General features: G+C 37.7%; 1 long non-coding RNA gene across 2 annotated transcripts; it reads left to right on the forward strand.

Annotated features, from left to right (window-relative positions):
• Window positions 1–349: 349 nt before the first annotated feature.
• On the forward strand, window positions 350–9,552 carry LOC138753161 (uncharacterized). Of its 2 annotated transcripts, none has more exons than XR_011351015.1 (3): window positions 350–395; window positions 8,074–8,268; window positions 9,190–9,552. It is a non-coding gene; the product is annotated as an uncharacterized lncRNA (long non-coding RNA). The 2 variants fall into 2 exon arrangements; XR_011351014.1 differs by lacking the exon at window positions 350–395 and adding an exon at window positions 6,824–6,937 and having other exon boundaries at window positions 9,190–9,551.
• Window positions 9,553–9,829: the final 277 nt, after the last annotated feature.

Raw genomic sequence — 9,829 nt, forward strand, 5'->3', positions numbered from 1 at the left:
TGCAGGATGATCAAAGCAACTAAATAACTGGATATTTTTGACACTTTTCTCATCCCACTTCATTATTTGCCCATTAAATTTCAATGTTCAATCGTTTTTTTTAACCACTTGTCCAGTCACAAATGATCATAGTATTTCTGCATGCCAGATTCTGGAGTCATCTGCTGAATAAATCTATTCAAGAGAGGAGCAGCACTGCCCTTTTCAAGGCTTATGATGTAACAAAGACTCTTAAACTCCATCTCTCTCTGGAGTTGCTCCTGTTCCTCATGCATCACAAAGCTGAAGAGAATGTCACACACCAGATAGAACTTGTCTTTGTTTGATTGTATTCTTGCAGGGAGTTACACCGAAGTTCCAGCATAGAAGCAGTTGATTCAGCTCAACCTGTTCAGGTCGGTATACTTCATACATCTCTCCCCTTACCCATCTTACCCTTATGTTTCTATTCAATCCTTCCTGATTCTCATCCAACTTAGATTCATCAGTGGTATTTTTTCTCAATTGCCCAGCTTCTGACAGCATGTTTGCTAACATTATCCCTCATTTTCTTTCAATTATTTTACAGGAGGAATATTAGTCAACTAATAGATTTTTATGACAATCCAATGGTTTTGTGATTGTCAAGATCAAGATCTTTACTAATTCCAGAGTTTAAACAAAAGAGTTTTTGCTTTAATTCCCTGCTTGTTTTGTAACTCCCTATTCAATGAATTAATTTGGATTGTGCTTCAATTGGAAACCATTTCCCCACAGAAACTGTTCTCATTACCATAAAGGCATCCATCAGGTCACTTCTTATCCTTCTCAATCATCACTGAGAGATGCAGTTTCTTTGTTCTTATGCCATCCTTGTAAATACCATTTGGATCTTCTCTGTTATCTCCATATCCATTTTATATTTCAAATAACAGAATTGTATATAACTTGTTCAGTGCAGTCCAACTGAGGGTCAAGACAGGTTTCATGTAATTTCTTTGGTTTTTGATACTATTCTCTCAGAATAAACCCAGTGCTCTGCTTCATTTTTAAGGCTTTTTAAAATATATATATATTTTTCACACTATGAACCATATTGACCAAAATACACACAAATGTTTCCCTCTTGAATATAAACAGTCATTTTCTCCCCTTTTCCCCCCTCCCTTCCCTCTCTCCTTCCCCCCCCCCACCCACTCAACGTTCAACATATATGATACATTAAACAATGTCATCACACAATGAAAATAAACAAGAAAATTGTGTCATCTACTTTGTTGTTGGTATCTTTAATCATTGCAGCTATGCATTTTACCCAATTTGGCATTCTATTCAGAGTAAGTTTTCTAATTCTTCCCATCAAAATTCATCATTGAATGCATGTCTCTGTTGAAATTAATTTGTTAATTACACAACTGTTCTACAAGCTTATTAATGTCTTCTTAAATCTGTTGCAATTTTCCTCGGTAATTAATTATAGCTCCAAATTGATATCTTTTGTAAATGTTGAAAATGTACTTCTGATTCTTGAGTCCAAGTCATTAATATCAACTGAATAGGAGGAACTGGTCACAAAAACACCTGTGGAATTGCACTTCCCTCTTTTGATGTCCAATCAAATGCCTTTTTAAACCGCTCAGACACCATAAAAGGACTGTCTGCAGTATTGCAATTTTCTTTGCAATAGGATTGCTGTGAATATCTATATCTGTCATATGTTTTTATTGTCTCTTTAAATTTAATTTAATCAGATTATTATTATCATTTTGCTTTGTCAATACCTGCCCGGCTGTAGCAAGTAAGAATTTTGGTACATATTCTTTCTTCTTTGGCTTGGCTTCGCGGACGAAGATTTATGGAGGGGGTAAAAAGTCCACGTCAGCTGCAGGCTCGTTTGTGGCTGACAAGTCCGATGCGGGACAGGCAGACACGATTGCAGCGGTTGCAGGGGAAAATTGGTTGGTTGGGGTTGGGTGTTGGGTTTTTCCTCCTTTGCCTTTTGTCAGTGAGGTGGGCTCTGCAGTCTTCTTCAAAGGAGGTTGCTGCCCGCCAAACTGTGAGGCGCCAAGATGCACGGTTTGAGGCGTTACGCATTGTACAATACATATGACAATAAACTCATCATAAACTTTCTGCTGTCCACTGTTTCATTTTCAGTTTTTAACCATTCTGCTCTCTGCTCCTAAACTCTGTGGCTTCTAAGCTCACAAGCCAAATAATTCTGCATTTTTCTCCAGGTTTATAACTCCAGACAGTGATGGGAGATGAGAGAGTATTGGAATGTCAGGGACTAAAGGGTGATCTGATTGAAGAATATAAAATTATGAAAGGCAGAGATAGTTAGTCATTCTTTTACCCAAAGGTGGAAATGTCAAATACCTGATGGCATAAGTTTAATGTGGGGGGGGGGGAGTGGGGGGTGGTGTTAGCTATTTTTACAGAGAATGAATGCGTTGTTAAGTGAGATGATAGATATGATAGCTACTTAAGAGTCATTTGGATAGACATGTAAACAGATAGGGAACAGAGGAATACACACCATGTGCTTGTAGATAAGATTAAATTAAATAGTATCATGTGGCACAGATATGATGAGCAAAAGGGGGTGTTCCTGAACTATTCTTCTTAATATTCAATGTTATGTTAATACCTTCTCCCATAATGTGTTATCCAACTGAATAAACCCATGTGCAAAACTGGTTAATACAACCCTAAGCTGTAAAATTTTGAATATTCTTTATCAAAGTAATAAGACTGTAAAACCATAAAACTTTGGATCAGAATGAGACTAATCATCCCATCGAGACTGCTCCACCATTCAAATCATGGCTGATGTATTTTTTTCCTCTTAATCCCATCTGCTGCCTTCTCCCCTAACTTTTTACGCCCTTCCTGATCAAGAACATATCAAACTCTGCTTTAAATATATACCCAATAACTTGGCCTCTACAGCTATGCAATAAATTATGCATAAGATGTGTCAATTTCATGACTAATTTATCTCAATTAGGTATATTAGCATATTAATATATAATGTTGTAGTTCTAGGCAGATATTGTTAAATATATTTAATAATGATAAGCAATAATAAAAATGATTAAAGATTAGACAGATGTTTTCATTGTAAGAAGGAAATGGGAACAACAGAACATGCAATTTGGGCATGTGAGAAAGTGGAAAAGTTTTGGGAAGATCTAAATCAGATATTAAATAAAATCACAAAAAGCAACATACCAAAAAATCCAGAGATCATTCTTCTAAGTAATACAAGAACTTGAACTCGATTTGGATGGAGCACAAAAAGATTTATTATGATAGCCTTAGCTGTAGCAAAAAAATGTATTATGTCAACCTGGATATTAGAAGATAGCCTGAGAATACAGCAATGGTACATAGAAATGAATAAATGTATTCCATTGGAAAAAATAACATAATTTATGAAATAACATCACAGTATTCAAACAAATATGGGAACCATACATGAAACACAATAGAGAAATCCTACCATGGACCTCCACCGCCTAAAATGACAGAAGGAGAAGAAGACGAAATGAACTGACCCAGTATGTAAAAGTAGAAGACACAAATTTCTTGTTTATTTTTATTGTGTGATGACACTGTTTAATGGATTTAATGTATCATATAGGTTGAACATTGAGGGGGGGGTGAAGGAGGGAGGGAAGGGAGGGGGGAAAAAAGGGAAAAAAATGACTGTGTATATTCAAGAGGGAAATGTTTGAGGGTATTTTGGTTAGTATGGTTCATAGTGTGAAAAATAAAAAAAAAATTAAAAAGTCATGAACTTCAAATAATAATTCCACTTTCTCACCCCAGATTCTACCAAGCCAATTATTCCAGTGTGCATTTGTTTTTATTTCAGGTTCAAGCATCCTCAAAATATTGTGTTTGTATTTATTAAGAATCTGGTTTGTTGTTTTCTAAAAGTAGAGCACATTCAAAATTAGTTCTCATGGGAATAAAAGTTAAGGGCAGCTTGTTAGATTGGTGTCAGATGCGAAGTGGTGTTCCACAAGTTTTGTTGCCAGGAGCACTGTTATTCACAGTTCATATTAATAATTGGGAATCGGAATCATCAGTTCAATGGCTACAGTGTCATCAAGCTTGTGGAGTGGGCATGAGTCATGCTGGAAATTGTAGGTCAGTTAACAACAGTCTTGCCTTTGAATCAGAAAGCTGTGCTCTCAATGGCCACTCCGAACGGAGAACGAAAATCTTAGCTGACATTCCAAATGAGTACTAAAGTATTGGTAGAAATGACTGCTTTTGGATATATTATAAAGCTTAAGGCCCTTTTTTCCTTCTTTGTTGAAAGTATAGATATTTTGGCACTATTTTGAAGGGTAGTATAACTGATCCTACTAGTGTGGCCAATATTTTTTCCTCAACCAACATCAGTTCGAATGGATAATCTGGTCATTATCACATTGAAGAAGCCCTGGAATGAACAGTCAGTGTGCCAGATGGAGCCTGAGGACAGGCTGTCACTCTCCCAGTCAGAGTACACTTAATTATATTGCTTGCTCACCCACTAGACCACCCTCGGTTGAGAAATCTCCTGTACAGCTAATACATTTTAATGTCATTTAATATGTGGAATATTATACTTGCATTATCCTTGTTTTATGCATTGCCCATGAAGATACTTTCTTCACAATGCGTTGACTGTATTTGATCTCCCAGTAGACATTAGACAAAAATTAAATCTGTTGTGTCTGAGGCAAACTTAGAAATTTAAGCAAAGAATAATAAAGTGTATCCACATTTTAAGTTGTGCATTCCCTTTCTTTTGATGTGATTTATTTTATGCTAAAATATATATATCAAAGATCAAAAATCAGTTTAACATACTGAAACTGATAAGTGGAAATGGGGAGTTTCCTCTGAAGAACAGAAATGAGGACCCAGTCCAGGTAAAACTGAGGAGCTATAGTGCCACCTCAAGTAGAAGAATGTAATTACATCAAGACTCGTTTACATAGACACTGCTTTACAAATTCAAACAGAAATATAGGGACAGTGACACAGAGGAAATGTTTGGAAAAAAATGCATGTGATTTTTGCTTTTAAAATATGAATAATATTGATATAAAATAGCTTTGTAATTAATAACCCTGTAAATGTGTATTTTGTGAAAATATGAGTTATATTGAAGAGACATTACTAAATTTACTGGGTACCATGGAAGCAACTCTTTTAACACGATTCCAAGGTTTCAGTGGGAGAAAAAAAAATGTGAAAATGGTGTTTCATTTATCTGAAATCCCTGAAGGTCAATTGACCCTTTTTATAAAACAAGAGAGGATATTTATTTTCCTGAGTCTCAACGACATGGAGTTCAATTTAGCTTTTTCTTTTGAGAACATAGTATTGTTGCCATATCATTAATTAAAAGAAAAAGGACACTTTCTAGACTTTCACTACCATGGGTATTGGAAGACTGAACTAACGTTTGAGGTGTGAAAGAGGAGTATAATTTTAATTCCTAATTTATGTAATTTAGCTAAATTGGCAACAAATTACAGTCTGATTATCCGATATCAAATCTCCAAAATCCTCATTTATCTGATTTTTTTTAATTTCAGAAAAATGAGGATATCCAAAACAATCAGAAATCCTCATTAATCCCATTTAACAAAAAAATTGGATAAATGAGGATATTTGAAACAATCAGAAATCCTCATTTATCCAATTTTTTTTCAGAGCCGAACTGCCCACACAGATTGAAAAAAAATTCAGTTAACATGAAATCAGAACAACGATTGTCCTAATTTCAGATAACTCCCTCCCCTCTCTCTTTCCATTTCTTCTTTACATTCTGCTATTGTCTTTTCTCTCCAACTCTTCCTCTCAACCTGTGTGCCACTGTTACCCAGCCATAAGAGGTCGGAAGAATCCATTGTCCCAGCGTCATCAAGGTGAGCAGCTTCCCGGGCAAGAGTGGGACCTTGGGCTCAGTGTTCCTTTCCCTTCCTTCCCTCCCTCCTCTCCCATCCCTCAACCTTTCTTTCTCTTCTCTCCCCTTCCCTTCCTCCTCTCCCCTCCTTCTATCTCCCCTTCCTTTCTTCTCTCACCTTTTCTTCTCTCCCCTCCCCTTCCCTCCTATCCCCTTCCTCCTCGGCACTCTGGATCTCCCTACGCCAACTCTGAACCCTCCCCTCGGCCTACTATCACACACACACACCAGGGAGTCCAGTGTGCATATGATAGTATGCCTAGGGGAGGATTCGAAGTTGGGACTAGAGCTCTAGTGTCCTGGGAGACAGGAGCTCACCAACTTGCCAGTGAGTGTTCCATCAGCCCGGGAAGCCTCTTCGGGGATCAGTATCAGTGGTGGGGATGTGTCGGGGATTGGCGGAAGTGGATGGGATGTGTCAGGGATTGGAGGCAGTAGTGGGGACATATCAGGGATCGGCAGCACCCAGCATTTATTTTGGTAAGAAATAAACATTATTTTAATGCTAAAAAAAGCCTTCCATTGTTTGTTGTTGTTCAAACATTCATACAAGTGATTTCCAGTTGCTACTGGGCTGTTTTTTAAAAATTACCAGTTCTCAAAAGAAAAAAAACATTTATCCGACATAGGCCCAGTTCCGACCATTTTGGATTATTGGAGTTGTACAGTAGATAAAAATGTTCCAAAGCTGGATCTGGCAAGATGATACCAATGGGTAAAAAGAATCAAGAGAATTCTTTGGGCCTCCAACATAAAGCTGGAATTGGCTGACTTTTCTCCTGACCATTCAATTACTTCACAACATGTATATGCCAGTTCTAAATCCAATCCCTTAGCAGACCAATATCCATTTGAACCCATTGGGCATTGTCTCATCACAATACATCATTGTTCTGCAAAACTGAAAGCCCCAGACCCTGGATAAAATACTCAGCCAGGGTTTTCATTCCAGATCCTTGTCTAGTCACCCATTGTCACATGGTGGTAAGTCAAATGAGTTGACAACTTTTAGGAATAGAAAGAATATGTGGAATCTAAAAACCCTTCTACAATTGGATCCTTGCCTTCCTAATCTGCAGTTCACAGGCAGTGAATATTGGTGACTACACCTCCTCCATACCTGCTTACTCAGAGCCCTACTATATTTGCTACATACTCATGACTGTATGACCAAACACTGCTCTATCTCCATCTACAGGTTTTCAGATGACACCACTGCTGTAGGCCCGTTCTCAAACAACATTGAGACAGAGTATAGGAAGGAACTGGTAGCTTGGTGTCAGGATGAAGTTAGTAAAATAAAGGAGTTGATCATTGACCAGGAAGTGGGGAGGTGCGCACATGTCCCTGTATATACCACTGGTGCTGAGGTGGAAATAGTGGATAGCTTCAAATTCTTAGGAGTCTTTTGGAGCCTCCATGTTGATGCAATCACCTAAAAGGCCCACTAATGGCTGTGCTTTGTGAGGAGATTCGGTATGTCTGAAGACTCTCGAAAATTTCTACAGTGGTACCATGGGAAGCATTCTGGCTGGTTGCATGACTGTCTAGTTCAGAGGTGCCAACACTCAAGACAAGAAAAAAAAAACTCCAGAGGGTTGTGAACTCGGGCTGCAACATCAGGGGCGTCAGACTTCACTCCATTGAGGATATGTACATGAGGTGGTGTCTTAAAAATGCAGCTTCTATCCTCAGAGACCCCCATCACCCCAGGCCATGCTCTCTTCATTCTGCTACCATCGAGAAAAAGTACAAGAGCCTAAAGACGTGCACTCAGGAGCACAAGGATGACTTCTTCCCCGCTGTTTTCAGATTCCTGAATGATCAATGAAGCAAGGCACTGCCTTACTTTGACGTTTCGTGCACTATTTTTATTGATTGTTGCAAGGTGATTTAGATGAATGTTCACAGTAGGACGCTGCTGCAAAACAAGAAATTGCATGACTTGTTCATGAAAATAAATTCTGATTCTGATTCTAATTCTGCCCTGGCCTAACCAGCTTGATGTTGCCACAAGAAAAATCACCTAAGATTACTTTCTCAGAAGCCTGAGGAAATTCAGCATGGCCCCAAGGTGTCTGCCCGACATTTACAGATGTTCCTATTCTGATTTATGAAAGGTTGGTACAGGAAGTGCTCTGCCCAAGACTGTAAGAAATCACAATGAAATGCAAACACAGCTCAGGCCATCGTACCCTTCAGTTGCCTTGAGAAAGCCGCTCTCGCACGAAAGGACCCACCCCACCCCCAGGCATAATCTTCTGTGAAGCAGATTCAAGGACAGCTTCTATCCTGCTGTTAACAGACTCTCACTGGTAAATGATAAATAATATAGCTCTATTGTTGTGATGTATATTTCTTTATACCCTGCACTTTATTTTTTTACTTTTTCTTCCCTATGCTACTTGACTTATTGTAACAGTATTCCCTATTCTGTTATCCTATGTATCTCTTTGTTACTGTTGTATTATCCATTGTATGAGTTGATTTGCCCATATCTCGGTTCACATGATAATAAACATTTCAATTCAATTTCCAATCATACACCATTTCATCAAATACCAATTAAACTGCATTCTCCAGCTTCTCTTTCCAGAAGCATATGCCATTTTGGGTTGTCATTGTGACTTGCCAATTTAAATGACCTCGACAACGCCACTTACTATCCTTTTTGTAAAACAGTTTTACTGCTCGAATGAAAACAGAACGTCCTGTAACTACTGATTAGGTCAGGCAACATTTGCAGAAGAAATAACAAAATTAATGATTTCATTTGATGTCACTTCATCTGAACTCCATTATTACAAATCTTCAATTGTCATCTCAAAGAAGTTTAGTTTTAAAACACAGTGAACAAGTGGAACCACATTAACTTAGCCTCAAAGTAAATCTGTGATTTCTCAAATGATATTATTATTGACTCCAAATCACTCTTTTTGAATCTCTGGTCCTGTAACTTTTTGTATATGTGTAGCAAAATAAACACAGGACAAGAATTGCAAAACATATGTGCTAAATCCTTATAATCTCAAAAGATGTTCCACATATAACAAAAATATAGAAACTATCTTCTTCCTTTGTAAACAATACATTCCCAAATAAGCATTAACATTGTTCTAAAAGCATTACCTCACATTAATAAACACATTACATATTTGAATGCTAAAAAGGGAAATTATATTATTCTATTGAATGCATTAATACTTACAAGCATTTATTGACTTTGATATTTCAAGGTACAGCTGTGGAAATAAAGACACACTTCATTTGAACAGCCTACAGTCTACACAAGTGGATTGAAACTGATCATCTTACTTCCACGATGATTTGTTCATCAGGTATAGACTTATCTGTTCAAAGAAAAAATGTGATTCAACCTAATAAGTAGCAAAATCAGTGGATAACAAGGATTGTGAGTATAAATAAAAATGATCATGGCTCTTGTATGTCAATATGTCAGTAATACACAAAACGTATCTGTGATAGTACAGATCTATCACCAATGTACATAGTGTATATAGTTACTGTATCTAGACTGTGCTTACAGCGATTGGCTGAGAGCTAAGCCACACCTATTGTCTGGGCCTTAAAGGGTTGTGTCCCTAGCCAGGTTGGATCATTCCGGACTGGTCGGCCACCTGTGAAGAGCTCCTGTCTTTTGCTAATAAAAGCCTTAGTTTGGATCAACAAGTCTTTGATTCTTTCAATGAGCTCTACAGTATCATTCTTTACTGACTCAGAAACATGGAGTTACACAAAACATAAAAAGGCCTTTTGACCCATCATCAAGTACGTACCTACACAAAGCTCATTAACTAGCACCCAAACTGTAGTCTTCTATGTCCTTTGGCTCAGAAGGGAAAGGGGGAGAAGAGG

This window comes from Narcine bancroftii, chromosome 1, assembly GCF_036971445.1.
Source record: "Narcine bancroftii isolate sNarBan1 chromosome 1, sNarBan1.hap1, whole genome shotgun sequence".
NCBI classification, from domain to species: domain Eukaryota; kingdom Metazoa; phylum Chordata; class Chondrichthyes; order Torpediniformes; family Narcinidae; genus Narcine; species Narcine bancroftii.